Raw genomic sequence first — 25,002 nt, 5'->3', positions numbered from 1 at the left:
GTGTGCGCGCGTGCGTGCGACTCTTACACCGTTCCGTGTTGTCAGTGGGTTCTGTAACGGTACTTCGACTACCGCGCCTCCGCCAATACAAAGATATGATTTACGATCGCGCTGCACCAGCGACCGATTTTTTAAAATAATTTTGATTTTTTTTTACTTTTGCGTAGGTGTTTGTTTTTAACAATTAATTGATTACTCTCTTGTCTTCATACGTTCAAGACGTGTATTTTTCGCCGCTGTGTTAAATATGCTTTTAAGTGGAAATTAAAACTATATTACGTAACGAAGTCATTTCAATAGTGATTCGAAATGGTTATCGCCAAATTTATAAATTAATCCTGACAGTGACAACTTAAGAAATTTTCAACAGACGGAGAACCATGAAAACAGGTCATACTACAAGAAAATTAAGAAGACAGCCACGAAGACTATATTATAATTAATACTACGTTTCTAACAAAATTATAAGGTAAATTTCAACTAATTTCTGATGCTATTTCCGTACCGTCGCTTTTTGTAGTGTTGCCGACCCGGTCTGCCATTCACGGTCAAATTACAGCACTATCTCAATCAGTAATACGAAGTCCGCCTTATCCGTAACTTATTCCATCAAAATTCGAAACCCAATCAGATTTTCTATTTTATATTTTCACGGCAGAACCCCGAGGAAAGGAAACACTACAGTTCGCTCCTGACGACGGACACGCTGTCCTTTCTAAGAGAAGATCGAGTGAACACAGTGGAACAGTTCTGTGGATACGCGACTTGTGATTCTCCGGCACACTTTATGTCGTGCGGGTCTCGGTGTGGAAGGAGGCGAGATTCTCACGAGCCTCTAACTTCTTACCACTTAATACGCGGTTCTCATTAGGATCACATTGTGGGTCTTTGAAAGCCTGCACGGTTCTTCCGAGATCTACAGACGAGCTGAGACTAGTGCAGTTACGACGAGCCAATGGTGACAAAACTGACTGGAATGTGTAGATCGGTATAAGCTCGACCGTTCGGACAACGTACAGTCTTAGACATAAAAACTGACCGCCGGCCGGTCTCCACAGAGACTAGGTCCGAGTCGTCCACTTAAGGTCGCTAATAAAACCGACCGCCCAGGACAACGCTAAGCCCGGCCATCTGCACAATGTTGCAACACGGTAAGATGTGAAAGTATCAGGAGGACGTGTTATCTACTTCCGAGATGTTGTCGTGTTGTGTGAGCCCGTGGTATAGTGGTAATGGTTGTGCATTCTAAACTTATAGTCGCGTGTTCGCATCCGAATGTATCTCTTACTTTTTTAACGACATTTCGGTCATCGTCTAAAGTTACGAGTATGACTGAACATCGAACGTAATTCGCTTCACTTTCTACCCACCAGTAATAGCAAATACTTCCAGAAACAATTCCGCAGGACAGCTCGTGGCTGCGTCGCGATCAGAACAGCTTACGCTTGAGCCTTTTCTCGCGCTGCAGCAGCTACCGGCCACCGGCCACCGGCCAGACGCCACCCGCCGCCTGCAATCGGGCGCCGCCCATGTGAACGCGGCGCCACGCCGTCACTGTATGTATCAACTGTCATTTTCGAATTTGAAGTTCTAGTTATCATCTTGCAGTTAAGCATTGAAGTTCACATACTTGAAAATCATGAACTACAGTTAAGCGTTGTAAAGATGGGTCGCAAGAGGAGAGAGGTGTCACATCTGCAACACAGTATTTACTTTTGGTATAATAGAGGGGTGAATGCAGAGGAAGCAGTTCGAAAGATTTGAACTGTGTGTAGCGCGAGTGCTTTTGGGAAAAATACGCCAAGAAAAGATACTCTTGTTTCAACAAAGATTGTTCTGGCATGAATGATTTTCCACATTAAGGAAGTCTCGACTACTGATATAAGTGATGGATTACCATTTAACCATCATGCGACATTTGCATTCAACAAGCATGCTCTAATTCGAAACAACAAAAATTAACAGAGTAACGACTATTGCAGTTTTGCTTGAACGTCATCAGGTCGCTCATTGAGCGTTCCTATGAAATACTGTTAATGGTGCGAGTTATCATGACTTTATCGTTAACTTCCTAAGATGAAATGAAAGGCTGACCTAAATTTGAGCAAAGGGTAGTGTGAACATAATATTTTCCATGTGATAGCTCCAAAAGTGTGTTTTGCACTACGTATTCTTCCCCAAGGATGTGTCCATCTCAGCTGGAATTTGTTGCCAACAATTGAGACACCTTTCAGTCGCAGTGTAAGAAAATCGACCGACAAAACTGTATCACGTGTGCTACTACATGATAACGCACTCTGTTGATTTGAGAAACAAAACTATCCAGGAGATTGATAGGGAAGTCATCTCTCAGGCACTTGTTCCTCTGATCACGTACTCGCAAAATTTTACCGTCCCTGCTCTTGATCGATCAACCGGCAAGGCAACTCATTTCTACACGAAAATGCTCATCAAACTACACTGGTTTAGTCACAACATTAGAACCAGTTGGTTTCTACAGGCGTAGAATTCGTAAACTACTTTAGCGTTGTCAGATTGTTTTACATACTGTGACGTTTGCTGATTAATTCCTTTTTGATGATTACTATTGTGTTCAATAAACTGATGGAAAACGCAATTAAAATATTCAGAGTACTAATACGAATTAAATTCAACATACTATAGAAACGTCACAAAGGCAGGCTATCTTAATAAAGCATTAAGTGACTGTAAGACTATTGTGCCTATTTTAACACGAATTACTAGGTTATTACCGACTTTTGACTTTGAGAAGGTATGTATTTACTTCATGTCCTGTATCATACTCAAGTATTATGTAAATGTGGCACTTCATAGATATAATTATGTATTCACAACAACGAAAAATATGTCGGCAGAAAACAAAAGTGTCATTATGAATTTTGCAGTATACCGTAAGGCTCTCGCTCTGACACTGAAGGGTACTGCAAGTAGCAAGACGAATTTTGTTCGAGCGTTGTCTTACGATTCCCTTATCGAGTTTCTAACTGTCTGCTAGTAGCTCAGCTGCAAAAGAATTAAAAGCTTGGCCTTCAGCGAGTCTCGAAAGGCGAGCGAAAGCACGTGGCAGCTGGTAGGCTAGGCTACCTCTGGGCTAGCGAAGAGGTGAAGGAGCTGGGGCTTACTTATTGGCCCAGTAGCCGCCATGACAGATAAATAGCAACATAAGAGACGAGAGAAGTTGTATTTCCCGCGTGGAAGACTTTGGTGGACTCAAAAGTATTAACTGATACCCTTATACCACATCTCAAGAGAAAATCACTCACATGATTATTTGAAATGAGACGATAATATCAAGTGAATTTAGCAGGATAGTTCTGTGCCATCCAGGAAGTAACTCGTCGGACACAGAGTTGCCAAGCATATTCTGCGTTGTTGCCAAGTTTGAGTTATACTACCAGGAAGGATATTAGCTGATGTATTCTGTGAGTGGCCTAGGAAGTGACTATAGCTTTGTCTCAAAGTTGAGGGTGGCAAGGGCAGGAATATCCTCATTATATGTCAATATGGCGAAAACACGATGTTTCTATTCTTCTAGCTCTAACATTCAAAAAATATTTACAATAAACAGCAGAAGGGAGCCTGTGAACAAAATAATTAGTTGAATCTCACAAACTCCATCTGTCATCTGATAATTGTGAAAAACTACTTTTTTTCATCTGAACTGCACTGCAGTATTTTCAGTGTGGATTTCAGGTAGAAAATTTGTTCGGTGCCAAATCTGTGTGGTCTGAACCGTGTTCGGTATTAACCAGTTAGGGTTCTGACTTGTTCTTGTGCACGTTCTAAGAGGCACGTGGAGTTGATTTTATGAGGGACTGAAAGGAGGGAAATACCTCTGTCGTTATTCGTATCAGATTTGTGGCCTTTTTTGTGGAGTGGTTGGATCAGTGCACATTTCCTACCGTCTGGAAGTTTTCACTTCGCCAGATTTCCTAAATGGTCTGGTCTAGCGGTTCTGGCGCTGCAGTCCGGAACCGCGGGACTGCTACGGTCGCAGGTTCGAATCCTGCCTCGGGCATGGGTGTGTGTGATGTCCTTAGGTTAGTTAGGTTTAAGTAGTTCTAAGTTCTAGGGGACTTATGACCTAAGATGTTGAGTCCCATAGTGCTCAGAGCCATTTGAACCATTTGAACCTAAATGGTCTGTGTGATTTCCTGTAGTGTTAGTGGTCCAAGATTTTTCAGTAGTTATGCGACGATTCCCTCTTCTTCTGACGACTTTCCGTTCTTGAGTTTTTTGATGTGGAGCTGGATTTCTTCTTGTGTCGGTGGATCGGCATTAGGTTTTTTTTATCTTGGAGATTTGTGTGGGAATCATTTGGTTGGTTTGGAGCATTTAAGGAGATCTGAAAAGGAATACGCCAATTCTTTACAGTTGTCTTTGTTGGTGAGGGCGAGTTTTACATTTTTTTCGCGATGGTCAGATTTTGTGGTGAGTAACCTTTAATTTTTTTGCGAAAGTTCTGTAGAAATTTCTGCTGTTGTAGTTTCGAAAGTTGTCCTCAACTGATTTCATTATTTGGTGATGTAGTTGCGTTTTGTTTTTCTGATGGCTCTGTTTGTCTTTTTGCGGATGTCGAGGAAGTGTTACAGCGTTCCTGTAAATTTGTTGCTGTTGTATTTTTGAAAGGCCAGTCTGCGCTTGATGGCTTGATCGCAGTTGGAGTCCCGCCATGGTATTTTGCCTTTTTTAAAAGTGTGATTAATTCTTTGTCTTTTCTGATAATTTTACTGCAGAAGTCTGTCCATTTGTTCGTCGATCCTTGTTCCCATTCTTATATGATATTGGTTTCTTCAATTTTGGATGTGTCGAATTTTTGGATGCAGAGATTTTTGAAGTGAACTCTCTTCTCAGAGCATTTCACTTGAACTCGTGTGAGGTAGCAGTCTGAGCCAATGTTCGCGCCTCGTCGCACTTCAATATCGTGGATAACTCTGACCACAATCTATTGGTTATGAAATGTAGGTTAAAACTGAAGAAACTGCAAAAAGGTGGGAATTTAAGGAGATGGGACCTGGATAAACTGACTAAACTAGAGGTTGTACAGAGTTTCAGGGAGAGCATAAGGGAACAATTGATAGGAATGGGGGAAAGAAATACAGTAGAAGAAGAATGAGAAGCTCTGAGGGATGAAGTAGTGAAGGCAGCAGAGGATCAAGTAGGTAAAAAGACGAGGGCTAGTAGAAATCCTTAGGTAACAGAAGAAATATTGAATTTAATTGATGGACGGAGAAAATATAAAAATGCAGCAAATGAAGCAGGCAAAAAGGAATACAAACGTCTCAAAAATGAGATCGACAGGAAGTGCAAAATGGCTAAGCAGGGATGGCTAGAGGACAAATGTATGGATGTAGAGGCTTGTCTCACTAGGGGTAAGATAGATACTGCCTACAAGAAATTTAAGAGACCTTTGGAGAAAAGAGAACCACTTGGATGAATATCAAGAGCTCAGATGGAAACCCAGTTCTAAGCAAAGAAGGGAAAGCAGAAAGGTGGAAGGAGTATATAGAGGGTCTATACAAGAGCGATCTTCTTGAGGACAATATTATGGAAATGGAAGAGGATGTAGATGAAGATGAAATGGGAGATACGATACTGCATGAAGAGTTTGACAGAGCGCTTAAAGACCTGAGCCGAAACAAGGCCCCGGGAATAGACAACATTCCATTAGAACTACTGACGCCCTTGGGAGAGCCAGTCCTGAAAAAACTCTACCATCTGGTGAGCAAGATGTATGAGACAGGCGAAATATCCTCAGACTTAAAGAAGAATATAATAATTCCAATCCCAAAGAAGGCAGGTGTTGACAGATGTGAAAATTACCGAACTGTCAGTTTAATAAGTCACAGCTGCAAAATACTAACGCGAATTCTTTACAGACGAATGGAAAAACTAGTAGAAGCCGACCTCAGGGGAAGATCAGTTAGGATTCCGTAGAAATGTTGGAACACGTGAGGCAATACTGACCCTACGACTTATCTTAGAAGGAAGATTAAGGAAAGGGCAAACCTACGTTTCTAGCATTTGTAGACTTAGAGAAAGCTTTTGACAATGAATGGGAAGCAGTGGTTGGGAAGGGAGTGAGACAGGGTTGTAGCCTCTCCCTTATGTTATTCAATCTGTATATTGAGCAAGCAGTAAAGGAAAGAAAAGAAAAATTCGGACTAGGTATTAAAATCCATGGAGAAGAAATAAAACTTTGAGGTTCGTCGATGACATTGTAATTCTATCAGAGACAGCAAGGGACTTGAAGGAGCAATTGAAAGCAATGGACAGTGTCTTGAAAGGAGGGTATAAGATGAACATCAACAAAAGCAAAACGAGGATAATGGAATGTAGTCGAATTAAGTCGGGTGATGCTGAGGGAATTAGATTAGGAAATGAGACACTTAAAGTAGTAAAGCAGTTTTACTATTTGGGGAGCAAAATAACTGATGATGGTCGAAGTAGAGAGGATATAAAATGTAGACTGGCAATGGCAAGGAAAGCGTTTCTGAAGAAGAGAAATTTGTTAACATCGAGTATAGATTTAAGTGTCAGGAAGTCGTTTCCGAAAGTATTTGTATGGTTTGTAGCCATGTATGGAAGTGAAACATGGACGATAAGTAGTTTGGACAAGAAGAGAATTGAAGCTTTCGAAATGTAGTGCTACAGAAGAATGCTGAAGATTAGATGGGTAGATCACTTAACTAATGAGGAGGTATTGAATAGAATTGGGTAGAAGAGGAGTTTGTGGCACAACTTGACTAGAAGAAGGGATCGGTTGGTAGGACATGTTCTGAGGCATCAAGGGATCACCAATTTAGTATTGGAGGGCAGCGTGGAGGGTAAAAATCGTAGAGGGAGACAAAGGCATGAATACACTAAACAGATTCAGAAGGATGTAGGTTGCAGTAGTGACTCGGAGATGAAGAAGCTTGCACAGGATAGAGTAGCATGGAGAGCTGCATCAAACCAGTCTCAGGACTGAAGACAACAACAACAACTCTGTACTGGGTGTAGCAGATGGCAACGTGGTGTCGCGCGCACTGGCCGCGTGGTTTGAGGCGCCACGTCACGCAATGCGCGGCCCCTCCCACCGGAGTTTCGAGTCCTCCCTCGGGCACGGGTGTGTGTTTGTTCTTAGCATAATTTAGTTTAAGCAGTGTGTGAGTCTAGGGAGCGATGACCTCAGCAATTTGGTCCCTTAGGAATTTACACACAGGTGAACATTTTTTTGCTCCGTGGTCGATGTGGTATTCACCAAGATGCTGGATCGGGGATCGCCATGTTTTCTGTTTTTCTGGGTAGACATCATTTTGAGGTTGAATTGTTGACAAATTTCTATGAGACATGTGCCATTGGTGTTTTGGCGTGCTGAATTTTTACCGAAAATTTTTCTACGGTTTTTTTCTGTCCCATATTGAGCGTAGAAGTCTCCCATTAGAATTTTCACGTCATCTTCGTGAATTTTGCTCATGCTTTTTTCGAGTGTGTTCCAGAAGTTTTCGACATTTTCCGGATTTTCCTTATTTTCGATGTTGGTGGGGGCATATGCATTTAAGAGTGTAGCTAAATTTTTTATTGGTGCTCTGAATGCGTATAATTATCAGTCGATTGTTGATGGGTATGATTTCTTTCACAGTTGATGACGGATCTGTGTACGAGAAATGTCATGCCGAAGATTGGTGCGCCTTTCGCTACCTTTTGCTGTGTTTTGCTCTTGTAGATGCGATAGTTTCCGTAATGCAAGGTTTCATTGTCAGGTATTCATGTTTCTTGAAGAGCATGGATGAGAATATTTGTCCGTCGATTTCTTATGTGAGATCATGTAGCCGGCCGCGGTGGCCGTGCGGTTCTGGCGCTGCAGTCCGGAACCGCGGGACTGCTACGGTCGCAGGTTCGAATCCTGCCTCGGGCATGGGTGTGTGTGATGTCCTTAGGTTAATTAGGTTTAAGTAGTTCTAAGTTCTAGGGGACTTATGACCTAAGATGTTGAGTCCCATAGTGCTCAGAGCCATTTGAGCCATTTGAGATCATGTAGTTTTCCTTCTTGGATTAATGTATTGATATTTAGTGTTCCAATGAATGTTTTCTGCTTGTAGGAAAGCCTACCACAGATCTCCGATATTCTATGCTGTGCTAGCCTGGACTTTCCAGAATCCGAAAGTCCAGTTGCCGTTTGCCGACGGGCAGGTCGTGTACCACCTGGGGTATAGTTGAATTTACTTGCACAGTTCACGTTTGCTTGTGTTTCATTGGTTTGGCCTGGATAATACCAAGACCGGATAGGACCAAAGGTTATTGAAGCCTTTGGAACCAAATATTTTCAGCCGAGCTCATTGAGCTAACAGACGCTAACTAGAGTACCGGTGATTTTCACTCAGACGAGCCGCCCATTGTGGCCGAGCAGTTCAGTATGGAACCGCGCGACCGCTACGGTTGCAGGTTCGAATCCTGCATCACGCATGGATGTGTGTGATGTCCTTCCTTAGGTTAGTTAGGTTTAAGTAGTTCTAAGTTCTAGGGGACTGATGACCTCAGACGTTAAGTCCCATAGTGCTCAGAGCCATTTGAACCATTCACTCAGACGTGTCTGGATTTTGGGTTCAACGGGTTGAATAACCGTTCAGGACTGTGTTAGTATTTGGTCCACCCCAAATATTTGATTTTCTCGGTACCACCCACATATGGGATGCCTTCCCCTATCGGCCACCTGGGTAGATGCCCGATGGAGAATCTAACAACCTCGCACGGGATCATTATTATTGCATTACTACCCATTAAAATTGCTATACCAAGAAGAAATGCAGATGATAATCGGGTATTCATTGGACAAATATATTATACTAGAACTCACTTGTGATTACATTTTCACCCAATTTGGGTGGATAGATCCTGACAAATCAGTACCCAGAACAACCACCTCTGGCCGTAATAACGGCCTTGATACGCCTGGGTATTGAGTCAAACAGAGCTTGGATGGCGTGTATAGGTACAGCTGCCCATGCAGCTTCAACACGCTACCACAGTTCATCAAGAGTAGTGACTGGCATATTGTGACGAGCCAGTTGCTCGGCCACCATTGACAGACGTTTTCAATTGGTGAGAGATCTGGAGAATGTGCTGGCCAGGGCAGCAGTCGAACATTTTCTGTTCAAAATGGCTCTGAGCACTATGGGACTTACATCTGAGGTCATAAGTCCCCTAGAACTTAGAACTAATTAAACCTAACTAACCTAAGGACATCACACACATCCATGCCCAAGGTAGGATTCGAACCTGCGACCGTAGCGGTCGTGCGGTTCCAGATAACATTTTCTGGTTCAAATGGCTCTGAGCACTATGGGACTCAACATCTTAGGTCATAAGTCCCCTAGAACTTCGAACTACTTAAACCTAACTAACCTAAGGACATCACACACACCCATGCGTGAGGCAGGATTCGAACCTGCGACCGTAGCAGTCCCGCGGTTCCGGACTGCAGCGCCAGAACCGCACGGCCACCGCGGCCGGCTAACATTTTCTGTACCCAGAAAGGCCAGTACAGGACCTGCAACACCCGGTCGTGCATTATCCTGCTGAAATGTAGGGTTTCACAGGGATCGAATGAAGGGTAGAGCCACGGATCGTAACACATCTGAAATGTAACGTCCACTGTTCAACTTGCCGTCAATGCGAACAAGAGGTAACCAATGGCACCCCATACCATCACGCTAGGTGATACGCCAGTATGGCGATGACGAATACACGCTTCCAATGTGCGTTCACCGCGATGTCGCCAAACACGGATGCGACCAACATGATGCTGTAAACAGAATCTGGATTCATCTGAAAAAATGACGTTTTGCCATTCGTGCACCCAGGTTCGTCGTTGAGTACACCATCACAGGCGCTCCTGTCTGTGATGCAGCGTCAAGGGTAACCGCAGCCATGGTCTCCGAGCTGATAGTCCATGCTGCTGCAAACGTCGTCGAACTGTTGGTGCAGATGGTTGTTGTCTTGCAAACGTCCCCATCTGTTGACTCAGGGATCGAGACATGGCTGCACGATCCGTTACAGCCATGCGGATAAGATGGCTGTCATCTCGACTGCTAGTGATACGAGGCCGTTGGGATCCAGCACGGCGTTCCGTATTACCCTCCTGAACCCACCGATTCCATATTTTGCTAACAGTCATTGCATCTCTACCAACGCGAGCAGCAATGTCGCGATACGATAAACCGCAATCGCGATAGGCTACAATCCGAACTTTATCAAAGTCGGAAACGTGATGGTACGCATTTCTTCTCCTTACACGAGGCATCACAACAACGTTTCACCAGGCAACTGCTGTTTGTGTATGAGAAATCGGTTGGAAACTATCCTCATGTCAGCATGTTGTAGGTGTCGCCACCGGCGCCGACCTTGTGTGAATGCTCTGAAAAGCTAATCATTTGCATATCACGGCATCTTCTTCCAGTCGGTTAAATTTCGCGTCTGTAGGACGTCATCTTCGTGGTGTAGCAATTTTAATTAAAAAAAATGGTTAAAATGGCTCTGAGCACTATGGGACTCAACTTCTGAGGTCATTAGTGCCCTAGAACTTAGAACTAATTAAACCTAAATAACCTAAGGACATCACACACATCCATGCCCGAGGCAGGATTCGAACCTGCGACCGTAGCGGTCTCGCGGTTCCAGACTGCAGCGCCTAGAACCGCACGGTCACTTCGGCCGGTAGCAGTTTTAATGGCCAGTAGTGTATTATGGTCACCACCTAACGATGCCTGGCCCTGCGGCACAACACATTGTACCGGTCGCTTTAGGCGTGCCGCCAGAAGCCAGCTGAAAATCTTCAAGTCACTGTTGAGTAAGGTAAAGGGGCGATAATCACTGATCCTGGATCCGCCTCGTGGTTTGTGTACGGGCACAATGCCCTTCTAGGAACGCCCCAGGGATCTGCGTTCGCGGCAAATATCAGTCCATGCTGGTGCCAGCAATTGTTGATATGTCCGATAAAATTCCAGAGGGAGGCCATCAGGTCCTGGGGATTTATGAGCAGCCCCTGCCTGTATTGCTTCAATGATTTCCTCTTCCGTTAAATCTGCAGTCAAATCCGCCTCCGATGTCGGAGAGATCGTGCCGTAAGTGAGTTGAGAGACTTCAGCGACCACCTCTGGGCGATGTCGGTATTCCGAGTACAGCCTAGTATAGTAAGCATAAAGGGCGTTTCCTATATCGCGCTGGGTATCAAGGCGCCGTCCGTCTTCCGTCGTGATAGCTTGGATCAGTGTCCTGCGTTGGCGCCATCGTTCTGCAATGACGTGGTACATGGACGGTTCCTCTTGGGCCACTGTGTCTTGAGTACGCGCTCTGACGATCGCACCCTCAAGGTGGCAACGTGTTAATCTTATGGTCTGTGCCTTGGCACGGTTCACCGTCACCTGCCTTGCAGGTGACTACGGCAGTGTTGTACATTCCCTTAAGATGCTGTAGTAAAAATCCACGGCATGTCTCTTCCAAGCTGCATCTCGTCCGTAGCCTATCGAGGTCTTCCGGAGGGCTGGTTTGGCGCAGAGTAACCACCACGACAGTGTAGACCGGTAGGTAGGTAGGTTCCACAAGAATTTTCGGTTCTTCCCAGTCGTGATGTTGCACATGAAAGTCTGAAAACAATTAGTACATGCAAAAAAACTCATGCAATGTCATAAATAATTTTGAATACTTTACACAACTGGTTTCATGGCTTTCTCAATATCATGTCACCAGGTCGGCAGTTGTGCAAATTTATATATATATATATATATATATATATATATATATATATATATATATATATATATATATATATATAATTAAACAAATTGCTATTGGCATATTTGGTTTTTATGAGTTTTTCCAGTGAATAAATTGTTTTTTTTTTCACTTTTGACCAGTGGTATCGTGACCTTACTTCTGGTATCACTGGTTATATTCGTCTTCTTCCGCTATGAGTAATAGTCTCTTGACCATGTCTTTAACATTAGTTCTTGATCGGGCTTCTTCCTCTGATGCAGGCCGCTGACATCGAGCTGATGTGCAGAACAAACTTCCGCGGTTTTGACAAATAATAAATATTATTTAGACAACACAAATGGCTACACAACACATCTTACAAAAATACGTCTTCTCCACTCGAGAAGTGAAGACAGAGTCTCTCTATAAAAAAAAAAAAAATAAAAAAAATAAAATAAAAAAAATAATTAAAAAAAAACACCTGAATGAAATTTTTTATCATTTGTTATCCGCCTTCCGGCGTAGGAAAATATACCTTTATCAGCGATTCAGCGGCCGCGCTAATAATTATTGTTTTTTTATTTTGAGCTTTTCCTCATTACAGAGGCTTATCTCCAACATAATAATTTACTTGGAAATTACAATACAAACAATAAACGTTCTTAAACTATATTTTCAAAATATTCCTCCAGGTGTTTCGATCTTGTGTATCCTCTTCCTCTGCACCCATTCTCCTCACTGTGTGATGTAGATTTTGGAGCCAGGTGGTCATAGGTCATCCTCTTCTTCTTCTCCCCTCCGGTTCCCACTCCAGTATCAATTTTGGTATTCTGGTTTTCTCCATTCGTCGTACATGCCCGTACCACTGTAAATTCTTCCTATCCATTACGTCATATATTCTTTCTTTTATTTCCATTCTCCTTATTATTTCGGTGTTCCTTATCTTTTCTTTCCTGGAGATTCTTGCCGATCTTCTCCAGAAGTCCATCTCTAGCCCTTGTAATTTTTTAATTGTCCAGGTCTCCGTTCCATACAGAACCACACTCTCTAATATGGATTTGTATATTAATTTTTTACTTCTGCTCATTACATTCCTGCTCCATAATTCTGAGTTAAGCATCCGAATGACCCTCCGTCCGCTACTAATTATTTTATTGATTTCTGACTCTGATTTTCCCACGATTTCTAAAATGGATCCCAAATAACAGAAAGTGTTTATATTTTTGATTTTTTTTTCCTTCAATGTATAGCTCATCTGAATCATTAGTCAAGTATTCTGTTTTTTGGTAATTAATCTTCAAACCCCAAGTTTTGTATGCTACTGCTAGTTGATTGCACATATAGTTAGCATTCACCCCATCTTGTGCTACGACTACTTGATCATCAGCAAACAATAAATGATGTAGGTAAACTCCATCTCTTATTTCTAATCCCATACTACTACATTTTCGAGACCATGTTCTAAGGCTAATATCTATATAGATTTTAAATAATGATAGTGACATGGGACAGCCCTGTAAAAGACCTTTGCTTGTTCTAAATTTCTGTGAAAGTTTATTACCAACTTTCACTTGCCACATGATATCTTTATACATCTGTTGTGTTATTTTAATCAAAGAAGGGTTTATGTTTGCCATATGTAGTGCTCTCCAAAGTAATTTTCTTGGAACAGTGTCATACGCTTTTTCTAGATCTATGAAAATTAATCCTATATTTTTTGATTTTTCCCTATGTTTCTCCAAAATCTGTCGTAATGTGAAAATATGGTCCACACATGATCTCCCAGCCGTGAATCCACATTGTTCTTTTTGGGTTCTAAAATTTTTTCCAGTTTGTTTTTAATTACTTTCGCAAAAATTCTCATTAATGTGTTTGTAACACAAATTCCTCGATAGTTATAACACATTTTGCGATCCCCTTTCTTAAATATTGTATTAACGTAACCTAGCTTCATCTCATTGGGTACTGAATCTCCATGTATAATTTTGTTGAAGAGCTGTGTTATCAGTTTCAAAATTTTGTCAGCACCATATTTCATACACTCCAGATTGATATTGCCTGGTCCCGGTGATTTACCATTCTTTCCTGTTCTCAACGCCTGAAGTACTTAACTTTCTAAAATTTGGATCTCATCATCTTCACGTCCTTTTTCTTCTACTGTTCCTTCTTCTAGATATTCTTCTCTGTCCTCATTTAATAATTTTTGGAAATACCCTCCCCATTCCTTTTGTGTTATCAGTTGGAGATTCGTTTTGCTTTTTGTATCCTGTCAAAGCCCTTTTAATACTGACCATGCTTCTTTTGCTCTCCCAAATCCTAATTTGCTATTCACCTTGGCACATGTTCTTTCCCATGCTTCATTTTTTGCCATCCTTATTTTTTTCATCGCTTCATTCTTCTTTTCCTTGTATATTGATCTTGTTCCTTCTGATTTATCATTAAACCACTGAAGGAACGCATTTCGTTTTGCTCTAACGAGAACCTCTAGTTCCTCTGACCACCACTCTGCTGCATGGTTGTGGTTGCTATCTTTTTTACCCAACACCTCTGTTGCTATGATTTTCACATTAGCTTTTATATAGTCATATATTTCCTCTGCACTTCCTTCAAATGATTCAACCAGTTTCCTTTCCATCCTGGCCGCAAAGAGTGTTCTGATACTTTCGTCTTGTAGGCTGTCAATTTTAAAAGGTAAATTTTTATCTTTCTCAGTCTGGTTCGTTTTATTTATGTTACTTGTATCATTCCTTGCATTCTTCCATGGCCAGAAAGACTTCATTTTAACTAGATAGTGGTCTGATCCACACTGGGCTCCTCTATAAGATCTGACGTCTACTGCTTTGAAACTACTTGCTTGCCTAATGATGATATAATCTATTATAGAACGAAGTTCTTTGGTGTTCTGTTGCCAAGTATATTTATGAATGTCCTTATGTCTGAAAAATGTGTTGGTAATTTTTAGATCAAATTGTTCACAAATTGCAATCAATCGTTCCCCATTGTCATTATATTCGTCCTCTCCATGTTTTCCTATTATTCTATAGGATTCTCTAATTCCTACTCTTCCATTCAGATCTCCCATGATAATCAGTTCCTTTCTTCTTGGGATTTTTTCAATAGTCTCCCTGAGGGTAGCCCAGAATGTATCTTTCTCCTTATCTTTTGTGTCGTTTGTGGGTGCATATACGCCAATAATCACAACTTCCCTAGCAAATAATGTCATTTCAACAGTTATAATACGTTGATTGACGAATTTCCAATTTGTGATCCTTTCTTTCCATGATTTCTTTATCATAATGGAGACTCCTTCTTTGGCTCTTACTGCTTTTGATAACAATTATTATCTGATTTTAAATTTTTTTTTAAAGCTTGTTGGGGCTTTTCGTTATATACCTATACAACCACCAGAAAGTGCTGTCGTCCATTTCATGATGGAACATAAGATGGTTGGGGGTAGTAGCAGGAAAACGACTCTGCCTGTGCTGAACATGAGTTTTTATTTTGCAGGCAGTCTCTCCACCACAAGATGTAGACTCCATCTGACCTAGTACACAATACTCCCACCAGAGGTTGCTGTCATCCCTCCTGTGATGCAATCCAAGGTGGGATCTGGGGTGGGGGGAAATGAAAGGAAAACGACTCTGGACACAAGTCTTTATTTTGCAAGCAGTCTCTCCACCATGAGATCTAGAGTCCAACTGACCTAGTACAATGTACTGCCACCAGATGGAACTGCCATCCCTCCAGTGATGTAATCCAAGATGGTGGTCTCTAGGGGGAAAATGGTGTGAAAATGACTCAGCCTGCACTGGCCTGCTGGGGAGAGTAAGGAAGGAGTGCACTATATTGATTTTGGAACATTTTATTTAGGGATGGAGTATATTTATTACACTGACACAAACACTAGCCCTGATGTGCTTGGGGTCACAATAAACAGTCTGCAGACACGCAAACAACTCCTAATTTTCCGAAATAATTTCAGTACAGACCTGCAAACTGCTCCTAAATAATGCAGTACACAGATGTGCAGACACGAAATCAACACGTAAACTGTCTAAATAGCGCATAGCACAGCCTACAAGCCCACTCGCAACAGACACGCAACAAAAACACAAACAACACCTTCCACACCCTGTTGCAGGAAGTTAGCAGCAACACTCGGAAGTGACGCGACCGTCAGCTGTCAAACCACACACAGGTGCCCTCAGGCATGAGGTGGCGACATCCCTTTCATACTTGACACCTCAGAAATTCCTATCTAAATGCGTGTTTACCTAGACATAGGTGCTGACACTACAGGGGCGTACACTCGCAAGTCGCTGCCATATGCAAGTGAAAGGGTGCAAAAAAGGGAAGCTCGTTTTGTATTATCACGTAATAGGGGAGAGAGTGTGGCAGATATGATACGTGAGTTGGGATGGAGTCATTGAAGCAAAGACGTTTTTCGTCGCAGCAAGATCTATTTACGAAATTTCAGTCACCAACTTTCTCTTCCGAATGCGAAAATATTTTGAGCCCAACCTACATAGGTAGGAATGATCATCAAAATAAAATAAGAGAAATCAGAGTTCAAACAGAAAGGTTTAGGTGTTCGTTTTTCCCGCGCGCTGTTTGGGAGTGGATTGGTAGAGAGATAGTATGATTGTGGTCCAATGAACCCTCTGCCAAGCACTTAATTGCAGAGTAATCATGTAGATGAAGAAAGTTGTCTCTATTGTCGAGTATACAGTCACTGTTATACTGACGTTACAGAAGTCCAAAGCGCGCTCACGTCGGGCTCGTACATGAGACACCTCTGGGCAGCACTTGCCTTTACCATTGATGACAGAATAGCACAGGCTGCTTTCCCCCTAACGCAATATGTGAGCTGCGTCCACCATGCATACCTGCCCCCAGAGTGACTGACACCTCACCGCGAGATGGTAGCGGCTCGCCATCTAAAACTTTCTCAATGTTATTCTTATGTTGCGAGGTGCCGGGGCTAGCAGTGTATTTGACACTAAATTCTTCTTGAATCTACATATGTAAATGATGCTCTAAGCCCCCCCCCCCCTATTCTAACTCCGACTTTTGCTGTTGCACAAGGATAAAAAAAACACGCGAACTGACTCTAATCAACCCTGCCAGTGGAGTAGAAGAGAGTTTGGCACCTGCAATAATTTAATTTGATAAATAAGTTAAATAAACGAAGGTTTCATTAACACAGTGGGAAATGATGGGTTGCTCTACCGATTAACAGAATGAAAGTTCTGTCCAAAATAACAATATGATTTATTAAGACTAAACACAAAATAATAAAAAAAAAACATGAAATATTTATAATACATCAAATTGGCTCAAATTGGAGACTCATACAAACACTGTAAAGGTGAAGTTGTCCCTAAACTAGATCGTGAGGTTTAAGATGAAGTGGTATGTGGAGCCAATTCCTTGCCACTCAAATCTCAATAGAGACACACAGCTAACCCAACAGTAATTGTTGCTACTCAAGACAGAACAAAGTTAGAAAAAGACGAACAGGCGCGCTCTGCTGAGCTCTGATTGACTAGGAAAATCCCTATCTGCCGGTGCTGCGGACATACATTACCAAACTGTCTTCTTGACTGCCAGAACACGATCTGGCGTATCGGCGGCGATGGCTGGTTGCTTCGACGTCCTCGACCGAAAGGCGAGAGCTGACTACCTAGAGCACCCGTACAGGCCGAACACACCACATTCCCGCCCCCACGACAGTGGCCGTGGTTAAACGTTCCAATCAGCAACTCGAAAACCGGCGGAAAATTCCACTCCATTGCCGGAGCACTACCATTCCACCAATGGAGATTCTTGGCGCCAATTTCTGTGCTGATTTTGCTACGTCACGGAGCTATGCCCTGAGCAAGCCAATCACAGTTACTATTTTGCAGAAAGCGCGGGAATTTTCCCGCCACAACTGCCTGGGTACACAAGTCATTCCCACGCCTCGCTGGTAGCCCGCCAGAAAGTGTTTTCGCTAAGATTCTGCGAAGTAACGGAACCTCTAGCCCAGCCGCTACTTCAAACCCCTCCGGGCGTGTCTTTTGACAATGTCGGCGTCTGCAAAGCATTCACTCAACTTCCTCACACCCGTCGGCTTAACCCTCTCCAGTTCAACAGAGCCCGCCTGTCACCGGACCACCCGGGTGACGAGAGACGCTGCGTGGGAAGTCCGCGTGTGAAGGAATGGCAACTTTCCACCGCATGCAATTAGAGAGGAGAATCGTAAGATAGAAATATGAGAGGGGGCTCATGCCACCTCTCATTGCCCCTACGCCATTTTAGATTGTAATTGGTGAGTGGTTGGCTCACTTAGGAGCAAGGTAGTGAGTCAATCGCCCAAGAACAGTCTTACAAACTGACTCCACATGCCGCACTCTATAAAAGAATCACTGCAACCGAAAAATGCAGCTCATAGAGGGAGGATTATTTATGATGTAGCCAACTTCATCTTCTTAATATGGAACACTAACACTCACATCACACATCCATACCCAGGGAGCCCCTTCCAAACACCGATTCACACAGACATTCACGCTCTAAATATGGCCCGGGCATGTGAGCCAAATATGGAGCAGTTTATTCTTTACAATCAGAGTTGGAGTGCTCCGCAATTAAATGCCCAAGATTTTACAACAATTTGAATCATGAAACTAACCTGAACTCACTCACACATGATACTATTTAAGTTAACAATCTCTTTGTGAGCTTTCAGAATCTAGTTACAACCTCCGATTCATTCTGTCTCCCTGCAGCAAGAATAACCTTTACAAAATGTTCCCTGAACTGATGGTCCATTCACATTGACAGTGGTGGTATCTGCTTCAGTTTATGGGGACTTCAGGCACACTGTTTGCATACACACAACAATAAATACAAAATACAAAAAAACATGGTGTGGAGAACAATACAGTAATTTGTAATAAGAATTACAGTGTAAAACACAAACACATACAAGGTATAACATACATTACAAAACCAACACTAGAGAAAGAAATTTAAGAAAGAAAAGAAAAAAAAAAACAAGGTTCATGGGGCATCAAGTTGTGCGTGCACATTGCACAATGTTCACAACTGTGCTGAGAATGAGGCACTAAATCACATTGTTAGAAATATTCGAAGCACTTCACACATTACACCTTACTGACATCACATAGGGCTAAACGTCGGGTGTTGTTGCTACGTTGTTGCAACGGCAATAGGGTATGCTGGAGCATCTGCAGTACTCTGTTGAGATTGGACCAAGACCCACGCATATGATGACGGCAGTATGGTAGGAAGACACAGTGATAGGCTCTCCTCACGTCGATTAATTGTCTCTGAGGTCTACTTGTTGGGATACATCACTAGTCTAGGCCTCTTCTCTCGCTGGACAGTACTTTGTTTCCCAATATTGCAGTTCGACGAGGGATGATGGCATGTGGAGTGACTCCACAAGTGTGTGAGGTCATCCATACAGGATCGAACTAGGGGCGACGATTGCTAAAACTGCTCTCTAATAGAGAGGAGAAGTTAGAAATGAGACCATACATTTGTTAGTGTGGCACGATACTGCTTTGTGTATGCAGATCGGCCAATGCTAGTGAGTTGTAAAAACCCAAACAGGTGAGTATATAGCGTCCCTTTCTGTCCTGAGGCACATGGGGCGCAGGTTCTGACACGATATGTGATCTTCTTCGTGTACTCACGACAACGTGGTCTGCCGCAGGGAATCCCTCCAAACGGCTGCCGCGTCCAGAGAGCTAGCAGGCTGTCGCGTGTGGGTCGCGTGTCAGGGTCAACGGCCAGCCTCACTTTCGCTTGTGGCCCGGCGAGGATCCCGCGTAATCCCTCAGGTATACGGCCTGGTGACTGTCAGCTTGTAGGACCGGATGTTCTCGCGCCCTTCACGTCAGGTAGCGCGCTGACGCTCTCTGCTTGCAGGTAGCCGATGACCTCCAGCTGGCCTCTGTATTGCCACGATCCCCGTCATCTGCACAATTCTTACAAAAATCTTATGCCTAACTTTTCCCCATGACCTTCTATGTTATAATAAATTTACATCACGATACATTGATGGTCTGTCATTTCAGACACTCTTATTTTACTTTTATAGTTATTTATCTGTAGCTATCATTATAACATCTAATCTAGACATGGAAATAATTTATTTTGATATATGTGTAGAGACCGATCTCAGTATTGTACATGGTGTGTGATAACTGATGCTATGTAATGGATGAACAACTAAATGTGCGGGCCCGCACCAATATTACTATTACTTATATAGGTCGACAGTAGACATGATCAAGAATTAACTACCATATGCCAACGATCTACATTCTATGTCTTTTAATTAAATTATGTTGTTATGTAGGTCTAAGTTTTACTGTGCTATAAAGAACATGCAACTATGCTACTTTCGCTCGCTCGTCGTCCCTCCATCTCGGGTCTGTGGTTTGGTGACCTGAAAAATAGCATTTCAACAGGCGCGCGCCAAACACTTGTGGTAGAAAACCCCCACAATATTAATCTAGTTATTGTTAAATCCTACAGTTTAACTTATCCTAGTATATCGTACCTTTTTTTTTTGTTTGTTTGTTTACCTTATACAATACTCTTACATAATTCCTGTTACGTTGAGATGTCTCGCTGCTCGCCGCTATTGACGACAGTGATGTGCGCGCCGTACGACATGACCTCCGAGTTTTCATTACGCCTCACTGAAACTCCAGAGACTGGGTTAGCCATGGCTATACACGACAATAAATTTATAGTTGCAACTTCCTTCTCTATGTGATGTGGTTTTCGCGATCAAAGCACTCCTTTCCAGAGGCAATGTAATATGACCAAGCCAGGACTGGTTCCTGTTGAGGATTCAGTCGCCCAACACACGCCAGCAACACAGTATGTCACGAATATCCAAGTATAAGTCCCTGGTTATTCATCTGTGACAGTCACGAGCAGCACGCTAAATCCCCAACCAGCACATTGGCATGGTAGGCTTTATGCCCGCATTTCTCTCGTCTAGGGCACCATTGGAGTCAAACGCTCACAGGTTCACCCCGACTTGCAAGACAACGACGCTGGTGCAGCTCTGCAAAAAACTATACTGCCCATATTCATCCTCGAAATCACGCAATATACCACAATCTTGCAGTGCACTGACGCGTGCCTGCAAGCATTGGTATGAACGTCTCACGAACTGGTTGTGGCCGCTATGGAGCGTATCACGACTTCTCAGAACGCTTCTAAGAGCACGTTCTTGTATGCACCCGTTTGTGCGACATCTCGTCACTCATCTTTATCCCTTAACATGGACACCAGATAGGAAAGGACAAAAACATTGCTCATGGAAATGTAGTGCCTCTTATCGCAACGACAGAGGAGATCCCGAACATAGACAAAAAAAGTTAACAGCAGTAAATTCTTATGCGAGAAAACGCAGCGTGTTAATACTTTAACAATCTTAATCTATTAATCCTACGATTATTGTTCCCCGAAGAAAGGTTCATATATTTGCCTATTCTACTATGTACAACACTTAAACTACTATTATTCCACGAACTTCTTTGTGTGAGAGATGTGGTGGAGCTCTATGGACTAGCGCCAATCCCTTGTCAGACTCCCCCTCCTCTGACGTGCATTAGGATTTGCAGGTCTAATTTCAATCTCCTGGTTCTCCTGTGGTCCTTGATTTCGCTCTCTCCAGTTACGGTCGCTTTGCCGTTCGTTATTCCTCCTGTCCCAGATTCCTTGTCTAGATTGACCCTGTTCCCTGACGTTCTGGTTTCCGTGTCTCTGGTTTCCATAATCTTGAATTGCGTAACCTTGATTTCCGTAACCCTGGTTTCCTAACTGACGAGCGAGATTATGCGATCTGTTGTCGTCTGCCCTTGCTAGCCCGTGGTACTTGTTATTTTGCGCCTTCTTCCTGTCCTTTGCGTCTTGTTTATCGAAGACTACTTCGAGTTCGCGCAATAGACTCTTGAATGCTTCTATGTCAGATCCACACTTGCCAACAAGTGTCTGTTGATACCTAACAGGCAATTTGGAAAAACAAAATTTGATGATTTCTCCCTTGCTATATGGGCTATCTAAAAATTGATTCTTCTTGAGTAAATCATCAAAAAATTTGGTTGCGCTCCTTTGCCCGGACACTTCCAGTTCAGGACAAAATATTATTTCCTCTTTAATCCTGTCTTGCGTTTCCTTTGACCAGTAGATCCCCAGGAACGCATCAACAAATTCCTGATAAGTCTGACATGTCGCTGCCACACCCCGCATCTTTTCCGCAGCTTGGCCTTCGATGTGTCCACACATGAATTCTAATTTTGCCAGGGTTGGCCATGATGACGGTAATGAATTTGTAAACTGCATCACCCAGCTCTTGGGATGCATCGACCCTCCATTATCTCTGAACTTTTGTAATTTTAGTATCGACAGGAAGTGATTGTGATCAAAATCCTGTCCGATCCTCGCTCTGGTGTTGTCACTCGTTTCCGATACTTGCACGTCTGCTGAGTGTCCTGATCTATCTTGCTGATAACTGTGATGTGCTACCTCTGTATCACAGTGACAGTGGCACTCAGAATTCACTCTCCTAAGTGGGCTACAATTATTGGAGCTATTATTAGGTGTTTCTGCGTGTGCATTGTTAGTTCCGCACTCTGTCACTGGGCTAGAGCACGGCGGGCTTTTCCTCGGAGACACAATTCTGTGTACTCCATCATTGGTATCCGAACGCGCAGTTCTCGTGTGCCCGTTTCGCTCTAGTTTTGCTATCCGACTCTCTACTTCTTTCATTCGTTTCGTGATGTTCGTAACCGCAATATTACCTTGGGTTTTTAAGAACGCTAGGGATTTCGAGTGGGCTTGTGTCGCACGTCGCAAGCGACCTGCAAGTTGAGAAATTACTTTTGCGATTTTCATTGCCCCTGTTGCTGCCGTTTTGGCTAGGCCTGCTACTTTTTGTGCTACCATTGACAATTGTTTTGCTTCTCCACATTCTGTCTTTATTGTTAGTAATTCCCCTCGAATTTCTCCTATATGCGAAATTATTGCCTGAGTGTCCCTCTTACGCTGTTCTTCAGTTTCTTCCGTCTCCTTCTTACGCTGTTTCTCAGCTTCTTCCTTCTCCTTCTAGCGTTGTTTCTCATCTTCTTCCTTCTCCTTCTTCCGCTGTTCGTCAGCTTCTTCTTTCATTGATCGTAGGAAGCTCAGTATTGGGTTAATGTCATCATTTTGATCCTCGTCACACATGGGTGATGTAACTCTGGACACCTGGGCGCTAGAGCTCTGACGTGACCGAGCTGGCCTCTGTCTGCAGTTCGTTTGATAATAAACTTCTGCTACCGTCTCGACCTGTGTGCCTGTCTCTGTTCCATCCTCCAGTTCACTATCATAATCACGGTCGCGACGTTGCTCTAAGATCGCGTCCAAATCACCTTCCTCATCAATGACACTGTCGTCCTGTGCTGCTAAAAATGTGCCCATCTCATTTCCGAACCTATCCCCGTCAGTAACGTGCCCCTTATCCATTATGCTATCCTCTTTTGTTTTAGTTTCGCTCGATAATAGTCGTGCCTTACTTCTCGTGATCATTCATGAAAAAACAAATTTATCTAAAATTCACAATAAAAATCATCTACTCCCAATATTTTTCCACATAGAAATAAAATTTCAACAACGCCGTTCCAACGCTGTAACTACAAGCACGATTTGTTGTGGTACAGAAACTGCACACAAACCCGACAAAGTGTGATGAGGTACGGACACCACATCAAAGAAACACAAAAAAACAATGAACACACAAAAAATATATACATTGAAAACAAAAACTGTAATCATGCGCCGCTACTTAAAACTAAATGTGGAACTACCAGAAAAAAACTTGGGTATTAATCAATAAAAAAATTAAGCAAAAAAAAATTCTGAATGTCCCTACTACTAATAATACTTGCTTATCAGAAGATTCACAGGAAAGATCCGAGGCTAAGGGTCGCCATTTTATGCGAGGTGCCGGGGCTAGCAGTGTATTTGACACTAAATTCTTCTTGAATCTACATATGTAAATGATGCTCTAAGCCCCCCCCCCCCCTATTCTAACTCCGACTTTTGCTGTTGCACAAGGATAAAAAAAACACGCGAACTGACTCTAATCAACCCTGCCAGTGGAGTAGAAGAGAGTTTGACACCTGCAATAATTTAATTTGATAAATAAGTTAAATAAACGAAGGTTTCATTAACACAGTGGGAAATGATGGGTTGCTCTACCGATTAACAGAATGAAAGTTCTGTCCAAAATAACAATATGATTTATTAAGACTAAACACAAAATAATAAAAAAAAACATGAAATATTTATAATACATCAAATTGGCTCAAATTGGAGACTCATACAAACACTGTAAAGGTGAAGTTGTCCCTAAACTAGATCGTGAGGTTTAAGATGAAGTGGTATGTGGAGCCAATTCCTTGCCACTCAAATCTCAAGAGAGACATACAGCTAACCCAACAGTAATTGTTGCTACTCAAGACAGAACAAAGTTAGAAAAAGACGAACAGGCGCGCTCTGCTGAGCTCTGATTGACTAGGAAAATCCCTATCTGCCGGTGCTGCGGACATACATTACCAAACTGTCTTCTTGACTGCCAGAACACGATCTGGCGTATCGGCGGCGATGGCTGGTTGCTTCGACGTCCTCGACCGAAAGGCGAGAGCTGACTACCTAGAGCACCCGTACAGGCCGAACACACCACATTCCCGCCCCCACGACAGTGGCCGTGGTTAAACGTTCCAATCAGCAACTCGAAAACCGGCGGAAAATTCCACTCCATTGCCGGAGCACTACCATTCCACCAATGGAGATTCTTGGCGCCAATTTCTGTGCTGATTTTGCTACGTCACGGAGCTATGCCCTGAGCAAGCCAATCACAGTTACTATTTTGCAGAAAGCGCGGGAATTTTCCCGCCACAACTGCCTGGGTACACAAGTCATTCCCACGCCTCGCTGATAGCCCGCCAGAAAGTGTTTTCGCTAAGATTCTGCGAAGTAACGGAACCTCTAGCCCAGCCGCTACTCCAAACCCCTCCGGGCGTGTCTTTTGACAATGTCGGCGTCTGCAAAGCATTCACTCGACTTCCTCACACCCGTCGGCTTAACCCTCTCCAGTTCAACAGAGCCCGCCTGTCACCGGACCACCCGGGTGACGAGAGACGCTGCGTGGGAAGTCCGCGTGTGAAGGAATGG

At 43.1% G+C, this 25,002-nt stretch overlaps 1 protein-coding gene across 2 annotated transcripts in view; it reads left to right on the top strand.

Annotated features, from left to right (window-relative positions):
- LOC126237527 (phospholipid-transporting ATPase ABCA3) overlaps positions 1-25,002 on the top strand; it is a 707,258-nt gene that overhangs the window by 80,267 nt on the left and 601,989 nt on the right. The window lies entirely within an intron of this gene.

The sequence above is a fragment of the Schistocerca nitens genome, chromosome 2, assembly GCF_023898315.1.
Source record: "Schistocerca nitens isolate TAMUIC-IGC-003100 chromosome 2, iqSchNite1.1, whole genome shotgun sequence".
In the NCBI taxonomy this organism is placed as follows: Eukaryota; Metazoa; Arthropoda; class Insecta; order Orthoptera; family Acrididae; genus Schistocerca; species Schistocerca nitens.
Note: the sequence above shows the minus strand (reverse complement) of the source record. Positions and strands in the feature narration are given on the sequence as shown.